Source organism: Giraffa tippelskirchi, chromosome 2 (genome assembly GCF_054371585.1).
Source record: "Giraffa tippelskirchi isolate mGirTip1 chromosome 2, T2T-mGirTip1v1.2.pri, whole genome shotgun sequence".
Lineage (NCBI taxonomy): Eukaryota > Metazoa > Chordata > Mammalia > Artiodactyla > Giraffidae > Giraffa > Giraffa tippelskirchi.
In genome coordinates, this window is record NC_137276.1 from 96,899,434 (window position 1) to 96,912,910 (window position 13,477).

Sequence of the window (13,477 nt, forward strand, 5' to 3'; positions counted from 1 at the left end):
CAAGCTTCCCAACTTCAAAACACATACTTTTAACTGTCTCTATTACAAGGTTCTGCAAGTCCCAAATATCCAACTAAAACAGAGTTCAGAAGTTGTAAGGTTAATTTATATCCCTAGCAGAGTAAGAATTACCTGTCCTTGTGATTGGTCTTCCACCAAATCCCATCATAACATTATTCCTGAATTTGTTTTCTTTTTTGTATGCCTTCCCATGTTTATTCATTTACTTACTTATTACTCAAAAGTATTTTTTAAGCATTTGTCACACTGTCCTAGACCTTACAGTTACCTGGTAAGTAAGACAGTCACGGTTTTTATCTTCCATTTTAGTGGGAAATAACAAAACAGTGAACAAGTAAGCAAGCATACAAGGTAATATCAGGTTGTGATGAAGTCAGTGAGGATGTAAAATAGTCCAATATAGTAGACTGGGACGCTGAAGGATGACTATAGCTCATTGGTCAGCATAGACCTTCAGAGAAGGTGACATTTGAGCTGAAACTTGATTGAGAAAAGTATTCTAGGCAGAAGAAAGAATAAGTGCAAAGGCCCCACAATTGAAAGATGCTTAGTGTATTTAACGGATAGAAGAAAATTGAGTTTGGCATGAAGAGAATGGTAGAACTTGAGGTAGAAAAGTTGGCAGGAATGGAAATCTGAGCACTTTGCAGTATTTGAGATAAAAGATGATGGTAGCAATTTTCACTTCAAGCTCAGAGAGGACTTGTGACTAGATTTCCCCTTCCACCGCAAGCCACTAGAAAAGTGGACAACATACGTGAAACAATGATTTTCAGACATTGGGGAACAAGCAGCACAGAACTGTGATCCATGTAAGAAAGAAAACAAATAAAGTAGCTATGATCACCATAGCACTTTGCCTGAGAACAACTTCCAGAACTACAAGGCAGCAAAGGGAATCCCAACTGAGTTCATGGTCTCATTGAGTTGAGGAGATAGGTCTTCAGGGAGGTCAAGGTCTCTGGAAGTTACAGCAAGAGTTTCAGAAAGAAGAGAACTATTCAGCAAAGGAATTCTGGAAATCTCTATAGGGATTCTCTCTTAAAAACTGCATTTTTTAAACAAGCCCCTCCCTCCCTCAGTTGATACTTGTGCACATTAAAATTTGAGAATTGCTACCCCAGAAATTTAAGAAATGGATGTAATAGCCTCAAGGGAATAGGCTGTATTTTCTTTTATTACCACCTGAGGTGGTGATGAATTTCACCACTGCAAATATACACTAACCTCTCTGTTTTAGACAAAGGTAGGGGGGATCAATGGGCTTTCCAGGTGGCTGGTGGTAAAGAGTCCACCTGCAATTCAGGAGACACAGGAGATAAAGGTTTGATCCCTGGGTCAGGAAGATCCTCTGAAGAAGGAAATGGCAACCTGCTCCAGGATTCTTGCCTGGATAGAGGAATCTGGCAGGCTACAGTCCATGAGGTCACAAAGAGTCGGACACAACTGAGCATGCATACACACACACAAGGAGAATCAGAAGTCTCTTGGCTTGTGAGAGTGAAGATTTCATAGCACAGGAGAAACAATCTGGCAAAGAGGCTCTTCTTGACTCTCTCTGTTTCTATTCCGGAAACCATCTCGTTGATTAGGGTTTTCATCTCCTCAACCTGAAACACATGTGCATGGGGGCAGATTTTTGCATTTCCCAGGTATGGGTGCATGTTTCTTTGCTTATTGGTTGGATGAGTGATTGAATAAATGAATTAATTAAACCAGTGAGACCAGGATCTCAGAATAAATAATTTGCATCCCACTCTGCTAAGGTTGGGTGAGGAAGTCAGCCATAGTAACCTCTGGTTTTGAGAAACTCCCTAAGAGTCCCTGATGGTTCATCCATCATTCACTCTTTCCATCTAGCTGTGGTCAAGTTAGACAATGACCCTCCATTCTCCATGACCTGGCTAATGCCACACCCAAAGGCAGGGACTGTAGTTGAGAAATTTTACTTTGGTTGTCACTACTCCAAGGACTCAGTATCCTGTCAAGGTTTGGGATCAAGCTTGGTTTTGAAAAGAGCAAAGAGAATGACATAATTTAAAAATCAAAGAAATTCATTTTAGTAGTAAAAGGTTAACAGCCTTTAGGAGGAACGATTTTTAATCACCCTCGTCTAGACTCTATCACTGGAATCACCAGCCACCGAGTGAAATATGGCCCAACTGCCGCCACCAAACAGCTCCTAAAGACTGTTGTATTTAATCATGTCTGTGCACCACTTATGGATTTTCATTATGATTCCCGATGCTGTTGCGCTGGGTAAAATATTAATATCCATAGTAATGATGCATGAAGCTTGGAGTGTAATTTCTTCACTCTTCTTGTCTGATATTAAATTGTTACCACTTTATCATTTGTGTAGAACTGCACGTTTCAATTAATCTTTCCATATCAGCAGCCCTGATTAATATAGATCATGATTCATAAGCTTATCGTCACTATAGTTTTAACAGATCATTTATAAAGATCTTAAATTTCAGGGTCTGGGAGGTGCAGCTGCTGTGTCCAATGTGTCTCTTTATTCTCTGTTCCAACAGTGCTGCTATACACCGGCTGTCACCTCCTGTTGAATAATTAATTTCAGGAAACCAAATTTTCCCAAGTCAAAAAAAAAAAAACCAGAATGAGGGGACTGGCGATTGGCAGGGCACTGGGCAATGTTTGTTCACCTTTCTATGCCCAGCCTGGATGCTTCCTGCTTCTCAATGGCAGAAACTGCTGCTCTAGGGGATGAACCACAGGTGTGTGGGGCTTCTGCCGGCTGCAGCGGGCAATCCCAGCCAGCACAGCCATCCCAGGACAGTTGTTGAGGTTTGATGGAGCCTTGGATAACTTCCCAGGCAGCTGCTGCTGCTCACATGAATCTACAGAACTCATCAGACCTGGCAGAGTGCCCGGGGCCTTATGCTCATCCTGCAATACACAGTCTAAGCTGTGTGCTCAGGGTAGGATGGGGGTGAGCAGGGGAATGAGTGAGAGATTTTCAAACATTTTTATAAACACCAGAACCACTCAGGGTGTGGGCTCTTTTATCAGAAAAGGTTATTGAGCCTCCAAGAGAGTTCTTTGGCCCACAGACATAGGGGCCATCACTGGGAGCCTGAGGATCCATTGCTGGGACCTCCCCACTGCCCACTTCTTTGGTTGTTTGCTCTCAACCAACGTGAGGCTGGAACAGCCCCCTTCTTTGAACAGGAGAGAGGTGAGCAGGAGGCAAAGCAGTTTACTAACTTTCTTGGGTCTGCACTCAAAGCTCAATTCCTATAGCTCCAACTTCTCAAAGGCTGCATGTACTCAGGAAAACAACTGGAATTAAATAAATAAGTAAAACCATCCTTCTGGTAACTGGCCTGGAAAATAAAATGCTAACTTCTTGTTGATTTTAAAAATTTGAATATTTTATCTGAACCTCAATCAAATCAGATGATTTGTTAAAACTTCTAAGTAAATTTGTGCGTGTGCTCTTTTGTTTGTACATCTTCTCTGTGAAAGACATTGTCCAGCCCTATAACTAGGGCCTATGTCTTCCTTTGGGTTCCCCCTGAAGCAGCCTCCTAGACAAGAAGCCAGAGTTTATTTAGGAGCTGACATAAGGAAACATCATCAAGGGAGTGAGGAAGTGACACAGAATGTGGGAGGAAGCCAACAGAGGCAGCATGATCAAGTAAGGTATCACTGGGGGTAACTGGAGATCCTGAGATAGATAGCTCGATGATGGTGTCAAGAAGATGAGTCATTTCTTAACCAAGTCCCCACCTGTTCCTGGAGGAGCTGATTTCTGGGTTAACTCTCCCACACTCACTCCTGATTTGCCCTTTTGTGTGAGCTAGAGTAGTGTTAGTTACTCAGTCATGTCCAACTCTTTGTGACCCCATGGACTGTAGACTACCAGGCTCCTCTGTCCATGGAATTCTCCAGGTAAGAATACTGGAGTGGTTTGCCATTGCCTTCTCCAGAGGATCTTCCCAACCCAAGAATTGAATCCAGGTCTCCTGTACTGCAGGCAGATTCTTTACCATCTGATCCATGAGAGAAGCCCTTTGTGTGAGCTGAGTGATTTCCAAAGCCAGAAATAAAAGCTCCCAGATGGAAAGATGATATCTGCCTAGCAAACAGGCTTGACATGTGGAGGTGAAGGCCAAGGGAAGATGACCAGAGCCAACAGTATATCCTACAGCCACCCTCTAATCCCGTGCATTTGTTCACTCATTAATTCAAAAAGTGTTCAGAGATGTCTTCTTATCCAACGCTCTCCAGACAGAACATAATGGTTACTGAGAAAGTTTATCTGTGCTGTGAAGCTTTCCCAAAAATGTTACAAAAACATATCTTACACATTTTAACTAAAGCACACAAATATACATTTAGTCCATATTATTTTGATGTTGATCCTAGCTCTTCTCTTCTAATATACTTGCACTAACGCAGTCCTTCTTTCCTTTTCTTGTACAAACCACACTCATGGAAATTCATTCCCCCACCCCACCCCCCATTTCCAGATTCAGTTTCTATAAAGTACAGCAAGAACTTAAGTCATTTTTGAAACAATCTCATTGCAGAAACTCTCTAGATGTTTATAATTTCCCCCCATTCTCTTATAGTGGTTTTTCCCATATCTAATTCAACAGCTATTTTTTAGTGACTCACCTTTTATTGAGTCCAAAGCATTCAATTTAATGTTCAAAGAAGCAACAATTCTTCTTTTCACACTTATCATCAGTTTATGTAACACTTAATTCAATTTCATGGTTACAATATTAAGCATAACTGTCACACACAGATTTATGAACAAAGACAATTAACGCTTGAAAAAGTGCAGCCTGACTGGTGGAGGCCCAGACATGTGGGCCTCCCGTTGGCAAGCGCTGTTACTGCAGACAAGTCTGCAGGATTAACTCATTTGATTTTCCTCACAACCTAAAGTGAAGGATGGTTGTTATACCCACTTTATGGAAGGTTCCAAGTTCTGCTTGCTCAGGGTTCCATGACCAGTGAGTGGCAGAGCTTGATTTCTAACTCAGGGAGTCACATTGTGACATCAGCCACAGCGTCATGCTGTCCTGTCTAGGGAGCGGCCTTCAGCAAGGTAACCATGATTTACCTTCCACCCCATGAGACTTCCGAAAATGAGAGGGAAAGCTATTTTTATTTATTTATTTTGTTGAAGTATAGTTGATTTAAATGTGTTAATTTCTGCTGTACAGCAAAGTGACTCAGTTTTATATACATGCATTATTATATTCTCTTCCATTATAGTTTATCACAGGATATTGAACATAGGTCCCTGTGCTATACAGTAGTACCTTGTTGTCTATCCATTTTATATATACTAGTTTGCATTTGCTTATCTCAAACTCCCAATCCATCCTTCCCCTACCCACTTCTCCTTGGCAACCACAAGTCTGTTCTTTATGTCTGTGAGTCTGTTTCACAGATAAGTGCATTTGTGTCATATTTTAGATCCCACATATAAGTGATATCATATGGTATTTGTCTCTGTCTGACCCACTGCACTCAGTATGACAACCTCTAGGTCCATCCATGTCACTCCAATTGGCATTATTTTATTCTTTTCCATGGTTGAGTAACATTCCATCATATATATGTACCACATCTTGTATACACATCATATATATGTACCAAATCATTTATCCATTCCTCCCTTGATGCGCAATCAGGTTGCTTCCATGTCTTGGGTATTGTAAATAGTGTTGCTATGAACACTGGGGTGCAGCTATCTTTTCAAATTATGGTTTTCTCCAAATACATGCCCAGGGGTGAGATTGCTGGATCATATGGTAGTTCCATTTTTAGTTTTTCAAGGAACCTCCATACTGTTCTCCATATTGGCTACACCAATTTACATTCCCAACAACAGTGTAGAAGGTTTTCCTTTTCTCTACACCCTGTCCAGCATCTGTTATTTGTAGACTTTTAAATGATCGCCATTCTCGAGAGGGTCCACTATTGATAATGACACCCAAACTGCAGAGATAAAATGGCACAGTCTTGAGTCAGGACATCTGACCATAAGTCCTGTGTGTTTATTGTGTCTTGGCTCTGGCCAAATCTAAGCGAGTGTTAGTCGTGTGTGGCAGGAAAAGGGGGACTTCAGTGAGGACCAGTTAGGTGAGCTTTGATGGGTGGAGGTTGGGGGAGCACAAAGGAGAGGGCCTCATGAGGCTTACAAATCAAGTGGGAAGAACACATGTGGCACTTTAGTTATATTATAAGGTATCTCAAGTTTCTGTAATATAAGGGTGTCAAGAAGCATGTCAACTAAAAGGTGTTATGAATCTTCTGAGGAAGGAGAGCATCTTTCCAACTCAGGAATCAAGGAAGCCTTTACAGAGATAGTGGCATTTCAGCTGCCCATGAATATGGGGGGGAGGGGGACTTGGAGGCATAAAGGAAAAGAGGAAACAGTCCAGGTGAAAATCTCAAGGTCAAAAAGCCTGGTAGGCTACAGTCCATAGGGTCACATGACTGACCAACTGAGCATGCACGCAGGGGAAAAAGCAAAGGTTAAGAGGTAAGAAGCCACGAAGGATATTAAGTGATTTAGTTTGCCTGACAAATGATGGCGACTGAACACTGGACAGTGGTGGACAGGGCTAGGTTACAAGTTGAAGTTTAGATTTATTTGATAGTAAGTGGTGAACCAGAGTATGTTTCTGAACTTGGGGATGACACAGGAGCAGTGGGCCCTTGCCTGGCCACTCACAGTGCAGAATCTGGAGCCTGGCTGCCTGAGTTTCAATTTTTCCATTTACCCTATGACCTGAGACAAGCCACATCCTGGGGTCTCAGCTGTCACATTGTAACAGGGGTATAATAATCCTACCCGTTGTGCAGATTAAATTAGTTAATACATCTGTAAAGAGCTTAGAATGGTACCCAGAGGAAAGGCTTTGTAAGTGTCAGCTACAATTGCTAAACTGAAGTTGAGCTTTAGGCAGGTTAAGCTGGGGACAGAGAGGAGGGTGGCTGACAAAGGGAAGAGGGGAGCAGAATGATGAGCTGAACTGATGGGAAGATGGCGAGATGGAGAATGCATACGGTTCACATCCAGTAGGGGACTTGGAACCTTCTCCTTCCCCACAACCACCCTTTCACCCCATTCGGCCTCCAAGCTCCACATGTGCCTCCCTGTTTGGCAGGTAGCCCATCAAAGACCCTCCTACATGATGCTGCTTCCCCTTACAGGGCACTCGAGCCTCTGATGCCCTTTTATGTGCTCACTGCTCCCATGAAAATGGAAATTTGAGGTCACGGTTGTTGTCGTTTCGTCGCTATGTCGTGTCTGACTCTTGCAACACCGTGGACTGTAGCCAGCCAGGTTTCTCTGTCCATGAGACTTCCCAGGCAATAATACTGGAATGGGTTGCAATTTCCTTCTCCGGAGGATCTTCTCAACCCAGGAATCAAACCCACGTCTCTTGCCTTGCAAGCAGATTCTTTACCACTCATCTACCAGGGAAGCCCTTGGCCACAGTAGCTCTTAGTAAAGAGCCTTCTTGTTAAGTATATAAGTTCATTTGGATTTTTTTTTTTTTTTTTTTTTAGATTCCACATATAAGCACTACCATAGAAAAGAAGCTTATGGTTACCAAAGGGGAAAAGTGGGGGATAAGTTAGTTCGAGATTAATATATACACACTACTATATGAAAAATAGATTACCAACAAAGACCTACTGTATAGCACAGGGAACTCTAGTCAACATTTTGCAATAATCTGTGGGGGGGGGATGTATCTGAAAAAGATTTTATATATATACATATATGCGTGCATATATATATGCATGCTAATTTGCTTCAGTCATGTCCGATTCTTTGCAACCACGTAGACTATAGCCTGCCAGGCTCCTCTGTCCATGGGATTTTCCAGGCAAGAATACTGGAGTGAGAAGCCATTCCCTTCTCCAGGGATCTTCCCAACCCAGAGATCGAACCCACATCTCCTACGTCTCCTCATTGGCAGGTAGATTCTTTACCACTAGCACCACCTGGAAAGCCCACATATACATATCAATTTGCTATGCACTTAAAACATGACACACTGTAAATGAACTATACTTCCATAAAAATTAATTAATTAAATTTTTAAAAAATAAGCCTTCCTTCCCAGAGCATCCTATCAGAATTTCACACCACAGATTCAACCTCATGGTGCATTTTATGATTCACACACATTTTTTCTACTAAAGGTCAACTTTGCCCTGTTTACGTTTGTCTTCAGGGCTTAGCCCAGTGCTTAGAAGAGAGTGACTGGTCTGGCACTGTTTGTGAGTGAACACACAAATGAACTAATGAATGTGTGTTCCTTCTCTTCCACACACTTCTCCCTTCAATCAACAAAATGATCTAATCAGAAGACGGAAAAAACTCTGATCCTCAGCAATGACTCAGTAAGTGGTAGATCAAGCATTCCTGCTCCATCTACTATACCACTACTCACAGTTGAGGACCTGATATAGGTGCAAGGGGTAGGGGAGCGACCAGGGAATAAGGCTTGAGTCCTCTTCCCTGGAATGTCACCTGCTCAATCCAGAGGAAGGATCTGACTCATGTATGTCCAACCAAATTAATTCAGCTTTTAAATCCATCTGGTTTGGGTTCAGTGGATGTTAACAAATTTGTTGGTAATTGATAGGTCTCTTCTACATCATCTCTGCACTGAACTTCTTATTTCTCAGTTAGACATCCATAACTACAGCTCTGGCCTCAGAGTGTAGAAAGTGACCAGATGGGTTGGGTCCCCCATTCTCCTGCCCCTGAAGATTAATTAGCTGGACATACTGCTTTGTGACCACATCAGAATCTTCACAGGTTAATATGCCCTAGATGTGACCCATCCTCTCTCAGCAGAATGGCCGTCATCTTGGGAGTAACAGAACTGCTCTAAAAATTGTTCTGTCCATTTATAAGACAGGGGAAATGATATCTGTTTCTAATTCATAAGCATGGCTAATAAACTAATTAGACATTTAGGAGTTTTCTGGGTTCTCTTCAAAGTAAAGCATTACAAAGGTAATCTCAGATGTTGAAATTATTGTTCAAATCAACCTCTCCCCCATGCTTTAGTCTCTCACTTCTTTGGCCATAACCCTTTGGGGTGATACTGTAGTTTTCATTAGTATTTTGCTAATCCAGTATTGCCAAAGCTGAATCAGTAAAAATTACTTATTATAGAAGGTTAGGAAAGAAATATAATGTTATTTTCTTGTGTTGTTGGAAGAGGGTGTTTGCTATGACCAGTGCGTTCTCTTGGCAAAACTATTAGCCTTTGCCCTGCTTCATTTTGTACTCCAAGGCCAAATATGCCTGTTACTCCAAGCGTTTCTTGACTTCCTACTTTTGCATTTCAGTCCCCTATAATGAAAAGGACATCTTTTGTGAGTGTTAGTTCTAAAAGGTCTTGTAGGTCTTCATAGAACCGTTCAACTTCAACTTCTTCAGCATTACTGGTTGGGGCATAGGCTTGGATTACCGTGATATTGAATGCTTTGCCTTGGAAACGAACAGAGATCATTCTGTCGTTTTTGAGATTGCATCCAAGTACTGCATTTCAGACTCTTTTGTTGACCATGATGGCTACTCCATTTCTTCTACGGATTCTTGCCCACAGTAGTATAATGGTCATCTGATATAATGGTCATCTGAGTGAAATTCACCCATTCCAATCCATTTTAGTTGCTGATTCCTAAAATGTCGATGTTCACTCTTGCCATCTCCTGTTTGACTACTTCCAGTTTGCCTTGATTTATGGACCTAACATTCCAGGTTCCTATGCAATATTGCTCTTTATAGCATCAAACCTTGCTTCTATCACCAGTCACATCCACAACTGGGTGTTGTTTTTGCTTTGGCTCAGTCTCTTCATTCTTTCTGTAGTTATTTCTCCACTGATCTCCAGTAGCATATTGGGCACTTACTGACCTGGGGAGTTCCTTTCAGTGTCCTATCATTTTGCCTTTTCATACTGTTCATGGGGTTCCCAAAGCAAGAATACTGAAGTGGTTTGCCATTCCCTTCTCCAGTAGACCACATTCTGTCAGACCGCTCCACCATGACCTGTCTGTCTTGGGTGGCCCTGGCATGGCTTAGTTTCATTGAGTTAGACAAGGCTGTGGTCCATGTGATCAGATTGGATAGTTTTCTGTGATTATGGTTTCAGTGTGTCTGCCCTCTGATGCCCTCTCACAACACCTACCGTCTTACTTGGGTTTCTCTTACCTTGGACGGGGGGTATCTCTTCATGGCTGGTCCAACAAAGCGCAGCCACTGCTCCTTACCTTGGATGAGGGGAATCTCCTCATGGCCGCCCCTCCTGACCTTGAATGTGGAGTAGCTCCTCTCGGCCCCCTTACGCCTGAGAAGACTCTACACATGGACATCACCAGATAGTCAACACCGAAATCAGACTGATTATATTATATTCTTTGCAGCCTAAGATGGAGAAGCTCTATACAGTCAGCAAAAACAAGACCAGGAGCAGACTGTGGCTCAGATCATGAACCCCTTATAGCCAAATTCAGACTTAAATTGAAGAAAGTAGGGAAAACCACTAGACCATTCAGGTATGACCTAAATCAAATACCCCATGATTATACAGTAGAAGTGAGAAATAGATTTAAGGGACTAGATCTGATAGGCAGAGTGCCTGATGAACTATGGACAGAGGTTCATGGCATTGTACAGGAGACAGGGATCAAGACCATCCCCATGGAAAAGAAATGCAAAAAAAGCAAAATGGCTGTCTGAGGAGGCCTTACAAATAGCTGTGAAAAGCAGAGAAGCGAAAAGCAAAGTAGAAAAGGAAAGATATTACCATTTGAATGCAGAGTTCCAAAGAATAGCAAGGAGAGATAAGAAAGCCTTCCTCAGCGATCAATGCAAAGAAATAGAGGAAAACAACAGAATGGGAAAGACTAGAGATCTCTTCAAGAAAATTAGAGACACCAAGGGAACATTTCATGCAAAGATGGGCTCAATAAAGGACAGAAATGATATGGAACTAACAGAAGCAGAAGATAATAAGAAGAGGTGGCAAGAATACACAGAAGAACTGTACAAAAAATATCTTCACGACCCAGATAATCACGATGGTATGATCACTCACCTAGAGCCAGATATCCTGGTATGTGAAGTCAAGTGGGCCTTAGGAAGTATCACTGCGAACAAAGCTAGTGGAGGTGATGGAATTCCAGTAGAGCTATTTCAAATCCTAAAAGATATTGCTGTGCAAGGGCTGAACTCAATATGCCAGCAAATTTGGAAAACTCAGCAGTGGCCACAGGGCTGGAAAAGTTCAGTTTCATTCCAATCCCAAAGAAAGACAATGCCAAAGAATGCTCAAACTAGCGCACAATTGCACTCATCTCACATGCTAGTAAAGTAATGCTCAAAATTCTCCAAGCCAGGCTTCAGCAATACGTGAACCATGAACTTCCAGATGTTCAAGCTGGTTTTAGAAAAGGCAGAGGAATCAGAGATCAAGTTGCCAACATCCACTGGATCATCAAAAAAGCAAAAGAGTTCCAGAAAATCATCTACCTCTGCTTTATTGACTATGCCAAAGCTTTTGACTGTTTGGATCACAATAAACTGTGGAAAATCCTGAAAGAGATGGGAATATCAGACCACCTGACCTGTCTCTTGAGACCTGTATGCAGGTCAAGAAGCAACAGTTAGAACTGAACATGGAACAACAGACTGGTTCCAAATAGGAAAAGGAGTACGTCAAGGCTGTATATTGTCACCCTGCTTATTTAACTTATATGCAGAGTACATCATGAGAAGTGCTGGGCTGGAGGAAGCACAAGCTGGAATCAAGATTGCCAGGAGAAATATCAATAACCTCAGATATGCAGATGACACCACACTTATGGCAGAAAGTGAAGAGGAACTAAAAAGCCTCTTGATGAAAGTGAAAGAGGAGAGTGGAAAAGTTGACTTAAAACTCAACATTCAGAAAACTAAGATCATGGCATCTTGTCCCATCACTTTATGGGAAATAGATGGGAAAACAGTGGAAACAGTGTCAGACTTTATTTTGGGGGGCTCCAAAATCACTGCAGATGGTGATTGCCGCCATGAAATTAAAAGACACTTACTCCTTGGAAGGAAAGTTATGACCAACCTAGATAGCATATTAAAAAGCAGAGACATTACTTTGCCAACAAAGGTCCATCTAGTCAAGGCTATGGTTTTTCCAATAGTCATGTATGGATGTGAGTGTTGGATGGTGAAGAAAGCTGAGCACCAAAGAATTGATGCTTTTGAACTGTGGTGTTGGAGAAGACTCTTGAGAGTCCCTTGGACTGCAAGGAGATCCAACTAGTCCATCCTAAAGGAGATCAGTCCTGGGTGTTCCTTGGAAAGACTGTGCTGAAGCTGAAACTCCAATACTTTGGCTACCTCATGCGAAGAGTTGACTCATTGGAAAAGACCCTGATGCTGGGAAGGATTGAGGGCAGGAGGAGAAGGGGACGACAGAGGATGAGATGGCTGGATGGCATCACCGACTTGATGGATATGAGTTTGGGTAAACTCCGGGAGTTGGTGTTAGACAGGGAGGCCTGGCACGCTGCATTTTATGGGGTTGCAAAGAGTCAGACACAGCTGAGCAACTGAACTGAACTGATAATGTTATTGTGTAACTGCAGACTAAAGTAGCAAAGAAAAAGAGTGGTGCTAGGAATGAAATGCATAGGATATGATTTGGGTTCAGGGACATCTGAGGTCTCAATTCCAGCCAGCTTCTCTGGGCATAAGCTTTTTCATCATTTTGTCTTTAGCTTCTTCCCTCAGCAATCAGGAGAGTAATTCTTGCTTTGCAAGTGTGTTAGAAAACTGGGATTTTTTTTAAATTTTTGGTTCAATTTATTTTCTTAGGTAAATTAAGCATTCATCTGAGGTTTGATCATACTATCATACTATATTGTTTGCTGGATAAATCCTTTTCCATGGAGAAATATTTTTGGACTTTAACCCAGCCTGACTCATCAGATACCATAAAACCCAGAGCCCATGACTGTGAAAGTATGTATCTACTGATGTTCAAAGCAACATTCCAGGACGCTTATCCCTGTGTTCTATCTGGCCTCCCATTGATCACATGTGCATCCATCTCTGAATATTGTCTGACTCCATAGTTATATTGGGTCTCACTCTTGTGAATTAAAGGTAAGATATTGACTGTATTATGATGTTATGGCCAGATTTCTAGGAACAATGAAATCCTTTCTTGTTTTTCCATCTTACCACAGAGACGTAATAAGAATCCTGATACCTCCTTATTACGACTAAATCAGCACCAATACTGCTACATGCAAGTCTCCTTTGTGAAGCTCAGTGGAAGAAAGCAGTTTTTGTTTTAATTTATTTTTTTATACTTTACAATATTGTATTGGTTTAGCCATACATTGACATTAATCCGCCATGGGTGTACAT

At 41.9% G+C, this 13,477-nt stretch overlaps 1 protein-coding gene and 1 long non-coding RNA gene across 8 annotated transcripts in view; one reads left to right on the plus strand and one right to left on the minus strand.

The window, feature by feature from the left end:
• LOC145538143 (uncharacterized) overlaps nt 1–5,040 on the minus strand; it is a 108,587-nt gene extending 103,547 nt beyond the window's left edge. Inside the window, exon 1 of one of the 2 annotated variants that reach the window (XR_014076670.1) lies at nt 4,669–5,040. This is a non-coding gene — a long non-coding RNA (uncharacterized LOC145538143). The remainder of the gene's footprint in view (nt 1–4,668) is intronic. The other variant, XR_014076669.1, reaches the window with a different exon arrangement.
• Nucleotides 4,859–13,477, plus strand: part of LOC145538141 (uncharacterized) — a 134,878-nt gene continuing 126,259 nt past the window's right edge. For 3 of the 6 annotated variants that reach the window (XR_014076663.1, XR_014076662.1, XM_081569668.1), the window contains exons 1-2: nt 5,022–5,107; nt 8,262–8,430. The gene's annotated coding sequence lies outside the window, so the exon portion shown is untranslated. Of the gene's footprint in view, nt 5,108–8,261; nt 8,431–13,477 lie in introns of all 6 variants that reach the window. The other 3 variants (XR_014076666.1, XR_014076665.1, XR_014076667.1) reach the window with 2 other exon arrangements.